Raw genomic sequence first — 15,772 nt, 5'->3', positions numbered from 1 at the left:
TGCTCCTTTTCCAGCCCAGAATCCCTGCTGCCGGCATTTTCCCTCTTTATGTAAACCTTGTAAAATAAGAGAGAATAGGCATAAGTATTATGACATAATGTGTAATAACAGCCCATAATGCAATAAATATCGATATAAAAGCATGATGCAAAATGGACGTATCAGTACTAAGCACCCAAGAGTAATAAGCTTCTCAACTTGTAACTTTCACGTATCACCGTGGAGAACTCAAACCGATGCACCAAATGCAATGGCAAGGGCACACGGAGTGCCCAATTCCTTTTCTCCCAAATCCCACAAAAGCAACTAATGCTATGGAGGAAAATGAGAGGAAGAACAAGAAGGAGAACACCAAGAACTCCAACATCTAGATCCAAGGGGTTCCCCTCACATAGAGGAGAAAGTGATTGGTGGAAATGTGGATCTAGATCTCCTCTCCCCCCCAAACTAGCAAGAATCCATGGAGGACTTGAGAGATAGCAAGCTCGAAGAAGGTCAAAAATGGGGGAAGAATACGAGCTCAGAGGATAAGGTTCCTTGGGGAAGAAGACCCCCTTTTATAGGTGGGCAAAAATCCAACCGTTATGCTCACAGCCCGCACAGAGCGGTACTACCGCTAGGGCGGCGGAAGCCCTTTGAAAAACAACAGCGAGGAGGCAAAAGGCCAGTAGAACCGCTGGAGTGGTACTACCGCTCGTCCTCATGGTACTACCGCTAGGGGTAGCGGTACTACCGCTAAGGGTAGTGGTACTACTGCTTGTGAGCGGTACTAAAAAATACATCCGTGCCTACCACCGCTGGACTTAAAATGAGATTTTGTTCCGGAGCGGAAGTAGCCATGGTAGTAGCCGTGGTAGTACCGCTCTGGAGCGTTAGTAAGAAATTGTTGGAAATATGCCCTAGAGGCAATAATAAATTAGTTATTATTATATTTCCTTGTTCATGATAATCGTTTATTATCCATGCTATAATTGTATTGATAGGAAACTCAGATACATGTGTGGATACATAGACAACACCATGTCCCTAGTAAGCCTCTAGTTGACTAGCTCGTTGATCAATAGATGGTTACGGTTTCCTGACCATGGACATTGGGTGTCATTGATAACGGGATCACATCATTAGGAGAATGATGTGATGGACAAGACCCAATCCTAAGCCTAGCACAAAGATCGTGTAGTTCTTATGCTAAAGCTTTTCTAATGTCAAGTATCATTTCCTTAGACCATGAGATTGTGCAACTCCCGGATACCGTAGGAATGCTTTGGGTGTACCAAACGTCACAACGTAACTGGGTGACTATAAAGGTGCACTACAGGTATCTCTGAAAGTGTCTGTTGGGTTGGCACGAATCGAGACTGGGATTTGTCACTCCGTGTAAACGGAGAGGTATCTCTGGGCCCACTCGGTAGGACATCATCATAATGTGCACAATGTGATCAAGGAGTTGATCACGGGATGATGTGTTACGGAACGAGTAAAGAGACTTGCCGGTAACGAGATTGAACAAGGTATAGGGATACCGACGATCGAATCTCGGGCAAGTACAATACCGCTAGACAAAGGGAATTGTATACGGGATTGATTAAGTCCTTGACATCGTGGTTCATCCGATGAGATCATCATGGAACATGTGGGAGCCAACATGGGTATCCAGATCCCGCAGTTGGTTATTGACCGAAGAACGTCTCGGTCATGTCTGCATGCTTCCCGAACCCGTAGGGTCTACACACTTAAGGTTCGGTGACGCTAGGGTTATAGAGATATTAGTATGCGGTAACCCGAAAGTTGTTCGGAGTCCCGGATGAGATCCCGGACGTCACAAGGAGTTCCGGAATGGTCCAGAGGTAAAGAATTATATATAGGAAGTGCTATTTCGGCCATCGGGACAAGTTTCGGGGTCACCGGTATTGTACCGGGACCACCGGAAGGGTCCCGGGGGTCCACCGGGTGGGGCCACCTGCCCCGGGGGGCCACATGGGCTGTAGGGGGTGTGCCTTGGCCTATATGGGACAAGGGCACCAGCCCCAAGAGGCCCATGCGCCAAGAGAGAGAAAAAAGGGGAGAGTCCTAAAGGGGGAAGGCACCTCCGAGGTGCCTTGGGGAGGATGGACTCCTCCCCCCCTTAGCCGCACCCTTCCTTGGAGGAAGGGGCAAGGGCTGCGCCTCCCCCCTCTCCCTTGGCCCTATATATAGTGGGGAAAAGGAGGAGCAACCATACCTAAGGCCTGGCGCCTCCCTCTCCCTCCCGTGACACATCTCCCTCCTCCCGCAGCGCTTAGCGAAACCCTGTTGGAATCCCGCTACTTCCACCACGCCGTCGTGCTGTTGGATCTCCATCAACCTCTCCCTCCTCCTTGCTGGATCAAGGCGTGGGAGACGTCTCCGCTCCGTACGTGTGTTGAACGCGAGGTGCCGTCCGTTCGGCGCTAGGATCATCGGTGATTTGGATCACGACGAGTACGACTCCATCAACCCCGTTCTCTTGAACGCTTCCGCGCGCGATCTACAAGGGTATGTAGATCCACTCCTCCCTCGTTGCTAGATGACTCCATAGATAGATCTTGGAGACACGTAGGAAAATTTTGAATTTATGCTACGTTCCCCAACAGTGGCATCATGAGCTAGGTCTATGCGTAGTTTCTATGCACGAGTAGAACACAAAGTAGTTGTGGGCGTTGATTTTGTTCAATATGCTTGCCGTTACTAGTCTTATCTTGATTCAGCGGCATCGTGGGATGAAGCAGCCCGGACCGACCTTACACGTACTCTTACGTGAGACTGGTTCCACCGACTGACATGCACTAGTTGCATAAGGTGGCTAGTGGGTGTCTGTCTCTCCCACTTTAGTCGGATCGGATTCGATGAAAAGGGTCCTTATGAAGGGTAAATAGCAATTGGCATATCACGTTGTGGTTTTGCGTAGGTAAGAAACGTTCTTGCTAGAAACCCATAGCAGCCACGTAAAACATGCAAACAACAATTAGAGGACGTCTAACTTGTTTTTCCAGGGTATGCTATGTGATGTGATATGGCCAAAAGGATGTGATGAATGATATATGTGATGTATGAGATTGATCATGTTCTTGTAATAGATGATCATGGAGCCCCAAGATGGAGATCAAAGGAGCTATATGATATTGGCCATATCATGTCACTATTATTTGATTGCATGTGATGTTTATCATGTTTATACATCTTATTTGCTTAGAATGACGGTAGTAAATAAGATGATCCCTCATTAAAATTTCAAGAAGTGTTCTCCCCTAACTGTGCACCGTTGCTACAGTTCGTCGTTTCGAAGCACCACGTGATGATCGGGTGTGATAGATCCTTACGTTCACATACAACGGGTGTAAGACAGTTTTACACATGCAAAACACTTAGGGTTAACTTGACGAGCCTAGCATGTGCATAGACATGGCCTCGGAACACAGAAGACCGAAAGGTCGAGCATGAGTCGTATGGTAGATACGATCAACATGAACATGTTCACCGATGATGACTAGTCCGTCTCACGTGATGATCGGACACGGCCTAGTTGACTCGGATCATGTAATCACTTAGATGACTAGAGGGATGTCTATCTGAGTGGGAGTTCATAAGATGAACTTAATTATCCTGAACATAGTCAAAAGGTCTTCGCAAATTATGTCGTGGCTCACGTTTCTGTTCTACTGTTTAGATATGTTCCTAGAGAAAATTTAGTTGAAAGTTGATAGTAGCAATTATGCGGACTAGGTCCGTAAACTGAGGATTGTCCTCATTGCTTCATAGAAGGCTTATGTCCTTAATGCACCGCTCAGTGTGCTGAACCTCGAACGTCGTCTGTGGATGTTGCGAACATCTGACATACACATTTTGATAACTACGTGATAGTTCAGTGAAACGGTTTATAATTGAGGCACCGAAGACGGTTTTGAAACGTCGCAAAACATATGAGATGTTTTGAGGGCTGAAATTGGGATTTCAGGCTCGTGCCCACGTCAAAAGGTATAAGACCTCTGACGATTTTCTTAGCCTGCAAACTAAGGAGAAAAGCTCAATTGTTGAGCTTGTGCTCAGATTGTCTGAGTACAACAATCATTTGAATCGAGTGGGAGTTGATCTTTCAGACGAGATAGTGATGTTTCTCCGAAGTCATTACCACCAAGCTGCTAGAGCTTCGTGATGAACTATAATATATCAGGGACATATATGATGATCCTTGAGATACTCGTGATGTTTGACACCACAAAAGTAGAAATCAAGAAGGAGCATCAATTGTTGATGGTTTGTGAAACCACTAGTTTCAAGGAGGGCAAGGGCAAAAGGGACACTTCATGAAACGGCAATTCAGCTGCTGCTCTAGTGAAGAAACCCAAGGTTGAACCCAAACCTGAGACTGAGTGCTTCTGTAATAAGGGGAACAGCCACTGGAGCAGAATTACCCTAGATACTTGGTAGATGAGAAGGCTGGCAAAGTCGATAGTAGTATATTGGATATACATTGTGTTGATGTGTACTTTACTAGTACTCCTAGTAGCACCAGGGTATTAGATACTGGTTCGGTTGCTAAGTGTTAGTAACTCAAAATAAAAGCTACGGAATAAACGGAGACTAGCTAAAGGTGAGCTGACGATATGTGTTGGAAGTGTTTCCAATGTTGATATGATCAAGCATCGCACGCTCCCTCTACCATCGAGTTTGGTGTTTGCGTTGAGCATAGACATGATTGGATTATGTCTATCGCAATACGGTTATTCATTTAAGGAGAATAACGGTTACTCTGTTTATTTGAATAATACCTTCAATGGTCTTGCACCTAAAATGAATGGTTTATTGAATCTCGATCGTAGTGATACACATGTTCATGCCAAAAGATAGTAATGATAGTACCACCTACTTGTGGCACTGCCACTAAGTCATATCGGTATAAAACGCATGAAGAAGCTCCATGTTGATGGATCTTTGGGCTCACTCGTTTTTGAAAAGTTTGAGACATGCGAACCATGTCTATTGGTGTATATGCATGAAGAAACTCCATGCAAATGGACCGTTTGGACTCACTTGATTTTAAATCACTTGAGACATGCAAATCATACCACATGGGCAAGATGACTGAAAGCCTCGTTTTCAGTAAAATGGAACTAGAAAGCAACTTGTTGGAAGTAATACATTTTGATGTGTGCAGTCCAATGAGTGCTGAGGCGTAGTGGATATCGTTATGTTCTTACTTCACAGATGATTTGAGTAGATGTTGAGTATATTACTTGATGAATCACGAGTCTGAATTATTGAAAGGTTCAAGTAATTTCAGGGTGAAGTTGAAAGATCGTCGTGACAAGAGGATAAAATATCTATGATATGATCATAGAGATGAATATCTGAATTACGAGTTTGGCACAGAATTAAGACATTGTGGAAATTGTTTCACAACTAATACAGCCTGGAACACCATAGTGTGATGGTGTGTCCGAACATCATAACTGCACCCTATTGGATATGATGCATACCATGATGTCTCTTATCGAATTACCACGATAGTTTATGGGTTAGGCATTAGAGACAACCACATTCACTTTAAATAGGGCACCACGTAATTCCGATGAGATGACACCGTATGAACTATGGTTTAGAGAAACCTAAGCTGTCATTTCTTAAAAGTTTGGGGCTGCGACGCTTATGTGAAAAGTTTCAGGCTGATAAGCTCGAACCCAAAGCGGATAAATGCATCTTCATAGGACACCCAAAACAGTTGGGTATACCTCCTGTCTCAGATCCGAAAGCAATAAGGATTGTTTCTAGAATCGGGTCCTTTCTCGAGGAAAAGTTTCTCTCGAAAGAATTGAGTGGGATGGTGGAGACTTGATGAGGTTATTGAACCGTCTACTTCAACTAGTGTGTGCAGGGCACAGGAGTTGTTCCTGTGGCACCTACACCAATTGAAGTGGAAGCTTATGATAGTGATCATGAAACTTCGGATCAAGTCACTACCAACCTCGTGGGATGACAAGGATGCGTACTACTTCAGAGTGGTACGTAATCCTCTTGGAAGTCATGTTGCTAGACAACAATGAACCTACGAGCTATGGAGAAGCGATGGTGGGCCTGGATTCATAAATGGCTCTGAGGCCATATAATCCGAGAGAGGATCCATATATGAAAACGTGTAGACTTTGGAAGAACTACTTGATGGTCGTAAGGCTGTTGGTACAGATGGATTTTAAAAGGAAGACGGACAATGATGGTAAATGTCACCATTAAGAAAGCTCGACTTGTCGTTAAGATGTTTTCCGACAAGTTCAAGGAGTTGACTACGATGAGACTTTCTCACTCGTAGCGATGCTAAGAGTCTGTTGGAATTACTATTACTGCATTATTTATGAAATCTTGCAGATAGGATGTCAAAACATTGTTTCCTCGACGATTTTCTTGAGGAAAGGTTGTATGTGATACAACCGGAAGGTTTTTGTCAATCCTGAAAGATGCTAATAAGTATGCAAAGCTCCAGCAATCCTTCTAAGGACTGGAGTAAGCATCTCGGAGTTGGAATGTATGCTTTGATGAGATGATCAAAGATTTTGGGTTTATACAAAGTTTATGAGAAACTTGTATTTCCAAAGAAGTGAGTGGGAGCACTATAGAATTTCTGATGAAGTATATGTTGTTGACATATTGTTGATCAGAAATGACGTAGAATTTTCTGGAAAGCATATAGGGTTATTTGGAAAGTGTTTTTCAATGGAAAGCCTGGATTAAGCTACTTGAACATTGAGCATCAAGATCTATAAGGATAGATCAAAACGCTTAATGGTACTTTCAAATGAGCACATACCTTGACATGATCTTGAAGGTGTTCAAGATGGATCAGTCAAAGAAGGAGTTCTTGCCTGAGTTGTAAGGTATGAAGTTAAGACTTAAAGCTCGACCACGGCAGAATAGAGAGAAAGGACGAAGGTCGTCCCCTATGCTTAAGACATAGGCTCTACAGTATGCTATGCTGTGTACCGCACCTGAAGTGTGCCTTGCCATGAGTCAGTCAAGGGGTACAAGAGTGATCCAAGAATGGATCACAGGACAGCGGTCAAAGTTATCCTTAGTAACTAGTGGACTAAGGAATTTTCTCGATTATGGAGGTGATAAAGAGTTCGACGTAAAGAGTTACGTCGATGCAAGCTTAACACTATCCGGATAGCTCTGAGTAGAGATGTCGGATACGTATAATGGAGCAACAATTTAAAATAGCTCCAAGTAGAACAGTTATTTGGAATAGCTCCAAATAGAATGTGGTAGCTACATCTAGGAGATGACATAGAGATTTGTAAAGCACACACAGATCTGAAAGGTTCAGACCCGTTGACTAAAACCTCTCTCACAAGCAACATGATCAAAGCCAGAACTCATTGAGTCTTAATCACATGATGATGTGAACTAGTTTAGTGACACTAGTAAACTCTTTGGATGTTTGTCACATGGCGATGTGACCTGTGAGTGTTAATCACATGGCGATGTGAACTAGATTATTGACTCTAGTGCAAGTGGGAGACTGTTGGAAATATGCCCTAGAGGCATAATAAAATTAGTTATTATTATATTTCCTTGTGTCATGTAATCGTTTATTATCCATGCTATAATTGTATTGATAGGAACTCAGATACATGTGTGGATACAATAGGACAACACCAATGTCCCTAGTAAGCCTCTAGTGACTAGCTCGGTTGATCAATAGATGTTATACGGTTTCCTGACCATGGACATGGATGTCATTGATAACGGGATCACATCATTAGGAGATGATGTGATGACAAGACCAATCCTAAAGCCTAAGCACAAAGATCTGTAGTCGTATGCTAAAGCCTTTCTAATTCAAGTATCATTTCCTTAGACCATGAGATTGTGCAAACTCCCGATACCGTAGGAATGCTTTGGGTGTACCAACATCACAATGTAAATGGGTGACCTATAAGGTGCACTACAGTATCTCTGAAAGTGTCTGTTGGGTTGGCACGAATCGAGACTGGGATTTGTCACTCCGTGTAACGGAGGAGTAGTTCTCTGGCCCACACTCGATAGACATCATCATAATGTGCACCAATGTGATCAAGGAGTTGATCACGGGGATGATTGTGTTACGAACGATTTAAAGAGACTTGCGGTAACGAGATTGAACAAGTATAGGGAATACGACGATCGATCTCAGGCAAGTACAATACCGCCTAGACAAGGGAATTGTATACGGGTTGATTAAGTCCTTTACATCGTGGTTCATCCGATGAGATCATCATGGCAATGTGGGAGCCAACATTGAGTATTCCATATCCCGCTGTTGTTATTGATCGAGAACGTCTCGGTCCATGTCTGCATGCTTCCCGAACCCGTAGGGTCTACACACTTTAAGGTTCTTCGTGACGCTAGGTATAGAGATATTAGTATGCCGTTAACCCGAAAGTTGTTCGGAGTCCCGGATGAGATCCCGACGTCACGAGGATTCCGGAAATGGTCCGGAGGTAAGAATTTATATAGGAAGTGCTATTTTCGGCCATCGACAGTTTCGGGGTCAGGTATTGTACCGGACCACCGGAAGGGTCCCGGGGGTCCACCGGGGTGGGGCCACCTGCCCCGGGGGCCACATGGCTGTAGGGTGTGCTTGGCCTATATGGGCCAAGGGCACAGCCCCAAGAGGCCATGTGCCAAGAGAGAGAAAAAAAGGGGAGAGTCCTAAAGGGGGAAGGCACCTCGAGGTGCCTTGGGGGATGGATCCTCCCCCCCTAGCCGCACCCTTCCTTGGGAAGGAAGGTGCGCCCCCCCTCTCCTTGGCCCTAATATATAGTGGGAAGGGAGCAACCATACCTAGCATGGCGCCTCCCTCTCCCTCCCGTGACAACATCTCCCTCCTCCCGCAGCGCTTAGCGAACCCTGTTGGAATTCCTGCTACTGCCACCACCGTCGTGCTGTTGATCTCCATCAACCTCCCTCCCTTGCTGGTCAAGGCATGGGAGACGTTCTCGCTCCGTACCGTGTTGACGCGAGGTTGCCGTCCATTCGCGCTAGGATCATCGGTGATTTGGAGCACGACCGAGTTACGACTCCATCAACCCCCGTTTCTCTTGAACGCTTCCGCGCGCGATCTACAAGGGTATGTAGATTCCACTCCTCTCATTGCTAGATGACTCCATAGATAGATCTTGGAGACACGTAGGAAAATTTTGAATTTATGCTACGTTCCCCAACAGAAATTACATCCGCTCCAAGCGGTAGTAGCCGCGGTAGTACCTCCGCAACCTTTTAAGGACACCAAAATAGCCACAACTTCTGTAAACGAACTCTGAATTCAACGAAACCAAGTTTGTTGGAAAGCTAACGACATGGGCTAACACAATCTTGATAGAAATAACACTAAGAAGTAAATGATAAAAGTCCCATAAGAAAATGGTGAGAACCCTTCCTCGAATAAGACCGATAAAACCTCCAACACCGAAAACGCAATAGAGGAAGCATATGAACTCAGTTTTCGATGTACTAGAGCTTGTGACGAAGATAACCACAAGCTCTAACACCTCAAAAAGAGAAAGTACAAATAAGAATCAAGAAATAGGATGCAAGGATGCAATGGTTTGAGCTCTCGATGAACGATACGATCCAGCTACTCACTTGAGAGCCCCCTTGATAGTACGACTATCGATCCTATAACCCAGTCTTCAAACTATCAACACGAGACCGGTAAAATAGAAAACCTATAAAGGTAAAACATTTGCCTTGCACGAAGGCCACTTGATCTAGATGTTGACGATCTTGGCTCCTTCAAGTTGGACCACCTTTCGTGATTGCATTGGCTCGATGAAGGCTAGTTGATTGCTCCCCCATACTCCAATATGGGTGAGTCAATCTTCGGCACACCTTCGCAAGTCCATTGTCACCACAATGGACGGCAAGCTACAAGCATGATTTCTTCGTGATGCCCCTCTTAAACTTGCACAACACAACCTTGATTTGATGTCATTCTCCATGGGTTGTATGTGATCTTCCTCTTGACACAAGCCCATGGAAGCAAACCTAACCCCACATAGAACTCTCACAAAGACCATGAGTTAGTACACAAAGCGCAATGGACAATGCTTACCAAACCGTGAGATCACTTGATCCCACTCGGTCTATCTTCTATGCTTTGTGTGGAATTTTCTCTCTTCATAAAGATGGTGTCTTGAAGATACACATGAATGTTCACACAATCTTCTTCTTTAAGACATGCTAGCAATTAGCTCAACACCCACTAGACCAATCTTTGGATAGATCCTTGGATACCACATTGGTCTACACATAAACTCCTTGAAACCAACAAATGAACTCAAGCCTATGGACAAATCCTACGAATATAAATCAACGCAACCATTAGTCCATAGAGACTGTCATCAATTACCAAAACCAAACATGGGGGCACCGCATGTTCTTTCATCCTCCATCTTCCATGGCATAGGCTCCCCATCATAAAAGGATGAACGAGTCTCTGGGGTCTTGAAACTTGCAACTAAACTCATACCTTTAAACCTTGCCTCATACTCAAAATTTTGCATTTCCTTTTTGCAGCGTAGCCTAATGCTTTTTCCTTTGACCAAAAACACTTACGTTGACGTGCACCACATGTGCGTACATACTAGTATATTTAATTTAATATCAAGAGGCCTAAAAAGGCCAAGTGGTGGAAGGAGAATTGGGCCACCAAGGTCCATGTAGGGGTGACGCAGGCCGAATTGGACTTGGGGGAGGAATCCTCCTCCCCCTAGGGCCTACGCTGGCGCCCCCTCCTCCCCTCCAAACCTATATATACGCTGACGCCTCCTACAGTTCTTCTAGTTCTAGTTCTAGTTGATCCTAGTTGACTAATTAGAACTTGACCTAGTTTCTCTAATCCTCATAATTAGAAGTCCACTGTGGTTCTAATCGCCTCTCTCTAATTCTCCGGTGATGATTAGCTCTAGGCGGCGAAGCGCTGCCGAATCATGAAGACCGTATGCTTGCAACCAAGTAGAGAGGTCGTGCTTTCGATCTTCTGTTCGAGGGATCGTTCGAGGGGTCGTTCGAGGGCAGTTCGCGAGATCGTCATCATCAACGGGTCGAGTTTCCTTGTGTGTTTTGGCTTGTTTTGTTGCTTTCTATTGGTCTTTTTGGACGACTCGCCCTGTTGACTGCTTGTTCAAAATGTCCGCCCTACTGCAGCATTGGAGTCCTCTCGTTTAAGCTGGAAATCTCGACATCGTCTCCATGATCATCTCCATGACTCATGCTTTTGCCATCGCACTAAGTCTTGCCCCTACTCCATCTGCACTTCCTAGACCATAGCTTATTCTTCCTTGGATGTCATTTTGGTGGTTGTTGTGCCTTTTGGCCAGACCTTTGTGGTCTGTACTTGGCATGTGCTGGATTTTAAGTTGCTATCTCTAATGCCTGTATGTGGTTGACTTATCGTGATGATTGCATTGCCAAATCATGAAGGAAATATGCCCTAGAGGCAATAATAAAGTTATTATTTATTTCCTTATATCATGATAAATGTTTATTATTCATGCTAGAATTGTATTAACCGGAAACATAATACATGTGTGAATACATAGACAAACCGAGTGTCACTAGTATGCCTCTACTAGACTAGCTCGTTAATCAAAGATGGTTATGTTTCCTAACCATGAACAAAGAGTTGTTATTTGATTAACGAGGTCACATCATTAGTTGAATGATCTGATTGACATGACCCATTCCATTAGCTTAGCACCCGATCGTTTAGTATGTTGCTATTGCTTTCTTCATGACTTATACATGTTCCTATAACTATGAGATTATGCAACTCCCGTTTACCGAGGAACACTTTGGGTACTACCAAACGTCAACAACGTAACTGGGTGATTATAAAGGAGTACTACAAGTGTCTCCAATGGTACATGTTGGGTTGGCGTATTTCGAGATTAGGTTTTGTCACTCCGATTGTCAGAGAGGTATCTCTGGGCCCTCTCGGTAATACACATCACATAAGCCTTGCAAGCATTGTAACTAAGATGTTAGTTGTGAGATGATGTATTACGGAACGAGTAAAGAGACTTGCCGGTAACGAGATTGAACTAGGTATTGGATACCGACGATCGAATCTCGGGCAAGTAACATACCGATGACAAAGGGAACAACATATGTTGTTATGCGGTCTGACCGATAAAGATCTTCGTAGAATATGTAGGAGCCAATATGGGCATCCAGGTCCCGCTATTGGTTATTGACCGGAGACGTGTCTCGGTCATGTCTACATTGTTCTCGAACCCGTAGGGTCCGCACGCTTAAGGTTACGATGCCAGTTATATTATGAGTTTATGAATTTTGATGTACCGAAGGTTGTTAGGAGTCCCGGATGTGATCATGGACATGACGAGGAGTCTCGAAATGGTCGAGACGTAAAGATTGATATATTGGAAGCCTATGTTTGGATATCGGAAGTGTTCCGGGTGAAATCGGGATTTTACCGGAGTACCGGGAGGTTACCGGAACCCCCCGGGAGCCATATGGGCCTTAATGGGCCTTAGTGGAAAGGTGAAAGGGCTGCCCATAAGGGCTGCGCGCCTTCCCCCCTCCCCTAGTCCTATTAGGACTAGGAGAGGTGGCCGGCCACCCCTCTCCCTCTTTCCCCCTTGGGAATCCTAGTTGGAATAGGATTGGGGGGGGGGCCCTACTCCCGGAAGGAGTAGGACTCCTCCTGCGCCCTCCTCCTAGGCCGGCGCCTCCCTCCCCCTTGGCTCCTTTATATACTGAGGCAGAGGCACCCCAGAAACACACAAGTTGATCCACGTGATCTATTCCTTAGCCGTGTGCGGTGCCCCCTGCCACCATATTCCTCGATAATACTGTAGCGGAGTTTAGGCGAAGCCCTGCCGCTGTAGTACATCAAGATCGTCAACACGCCGTCGTGCTGACGGAACTCTTCCCCGACACTTTGCTGGATCGGAGTCCGGGGATCGTCATCGGGCTGAACGTGTGCTCGAACTCGGAGGTGTCGTAGTTTCGGTGCTTGATCGGTTGGATCGTGAAGACGTACGACTACTTCCTCTACGTCGGTTCAGCGCTTCCGCAGTGGGTCTGCGTTGGGTACGTAGACAACACTCTCCCCTCTCGTTGCTGTGCATCACCATGATCTTGCGTGTGCGTAGGAAATTTTTTGAAATTACTACGTTCCCCAACAGTGGCATCCGAGCCTAGGTTATTTATGTTGATGTTATATGCACGAGTAGAACACAAGTGAGTTGTGGACGATACAAGTCATACTGCCTACCAGCATGTCATACTTTGGTTCGGCGGTATTGTTGGACGAGACGACCCGGACCAACCTTACGCGTACGCTTACGCGAGACCGGTTCCCTCGACGTGCTTTGCACATAGATGGCTTGCGGGCGACTGTCTCTCTAACTTTAGTTGAACCAAGTATGGCTACGCCCGGTCCTTGCGAAGGTTAAAATGGAGTCTATTTGACAAACTATCATTGTGGTTTTGATGCGTAGGTGGGATTGGTTCTTGCTTAAAGCCCGTAGCAGCCACGTAAAACTTGCAACAACAAAGTAGAGGACGTCTAACTTGTTTTTGCAGGGCATGTTGTGATGAGATATGGTCAAGGCATGATTTTTATTGTATGAGATGATCATGTTTTGTAACCGAGTTATCGGCAACTGGTAGGAGCCATATGGTTGTCGCATTGTATGCAATGCAATTGCGATGTAATGCTTTACTTTATTACTAAACGGTAGTGATAGTCGTGGAAGCATAAGATTGGCGAGACGACAACGATGCTACGATGGAGATCAAGGTGTCGCGCCGGTGACGATGGTGGTCATGACGGTGCTTCGGAGATGGAGATCACAAGCACAAGATGATGATGGCCATATCATATCACTTATATTGATTACATGTGATGTTTATCTTTTTATGCATCTTATCTTGCTTTGATTGACGGTAGCATTATAAGATGATCTATCACTAAATTATCAAGAAGTGTTCTCCCTGAGTATGCACCGTTGCCAAAGTTCGTCGTGCCCAGACACCACGTGATGATCGGGTGTGATAAGCTCTACGTCCATCTACAACGGGTGCAAGCCAGTTTTGCACACGCAGAATACTCAGGTTAAACTTGACGAGCCTAGCATATGCAGATATGGCCTCGGAACACGGAGACCGAAAGGTCGAGCGTGAATCATATAGTAGATATGATCAACATAACGATGTTCACCATTGAAAACTACTCCATCTCACGTGATGATCGGTTATGGTTTAGTTGATTTGGATCACGTAATCACTTAGAAGATTAGAGGGATGTCTATCTAAGTGGGAGTTCTTAAGTAATTTGATTAATTGAACTTAAACTTATCATGAACTTAGTACCTGATAGTATCTTGCTTGTTTATGTTGATTGTAGATAGATGGCTCGTGTTGTTGTTCCGTTGAATTTTAATGCGTTCCTTGAGAAAGTAAAGTTGAAAGATGATGGTAGCAATTATACGGACTGGGTCCGTAACTTGAGGATTATCCTCATTGCTGCTCAGAAGAATTACGTCCTGGAAGCACCGCTGGGTGCCAGGCCTGCTGCTGGAGCAACACCAGATGTTATGAACGTCTGGCAGAGCAAAGCTGATGACTACTCGATAGTTCAGTGTGCCATGCTTTACGGCTTAGAATCGGGACTTCAACGACGTTTTGAACGTCATGGAGCATATGAGATGTTCCAGGAGTTGAAGTTAATATTTCAAGCAAATGCCCGGATTGAGAGATATGAAGTCTCCAATAAGTTCTATAGCTGCAAGATGGAGGAGAACAGTTCTGTCAGTGAGCATATACTCAAAATGTCTGGGTATAATAATCACTTGATTCAACTGGGAGTTAATCTTCCGGATGATTGCGTCATTGACAGAATTCTCCAATCACTGCCACCAAGCTACAAAAGCTTCGTCATGAACTATAATATGCAAGGGATGAACAAGACTATTCCCGAGCTCTTCGCAATGCTGAAAGCTGCGGAGGTAGAAATCAAGAAGGAGCATCAAGTGTTGATGGTTAACAAGACCACTAGTTTCAAGAAAAAGGGCAAAGGGAAGAAGGGGAACTTCAAAAGGAACGGCAAGCAAGTTGCTGCTCAAGAGAAGAAACCCAAGTCTGAACCTAAGCCTGAAACTGAGTGCTTCTACTGCAAGCAGACTGGTCACTGGAAGCGGAACTGCCCCAAGTATTTGGCGGATAAGAAGGATGGCAAGGTGAACAAAGGTATATGTGATATACATGTTATTGATGTGTACCTTACTAGAGCTCGCAGTAGCACCTGGGTATTTGATACTGGTTCTGTTGCTAATACTTGCAACTCGAAATAGGGACTACGGAATAAGCGGGCACTGGCAAAGGACGAGGTGACGATGCGCGTGGGAAACGGTTCCAAAGTCGATGTGATCGCGGTCGGCACGCTACCTCTACATCTACCTTCGGGATTAATATTAGACCTAAATAATTGTTATTTGGTGCCAGCGTTGAGCATGAACATTATATCTGGATCTTGTTTAATGCGAGACGGTTATTCATTTAAATCAGAGAATAATGGTTATTCTATTTATATGAGTAATATCTTTTATGGTCATGCACCCTTGAAGAGTGGTCTATTCTTATTAAATCTCGATAGTAGTAATACACATATTCATAATGTTGAAGCCAAAAGATGCAGAGTTGATAATGAAAGTGCAACTTATTTGTGGCACTGTCGTTTAGGTCATATTGGTGTAAA

This window comes from Triticum urartu, chromosome 5 (genome assembly GCF_003073215.2).
Source record: "Triticum urartu cultivar G1812 chromosome 5, Tu2.1, whole genome shotgun sequence".
Lineage (NCBI taxonomy): Eukaryota > Viridiplantae > Streptophyta > Magnoliopsida > Poales > Poaceae > Triticum > Triticum urartu.
This window is presented reverse-complemented; position numbering follows the sequence as displayed.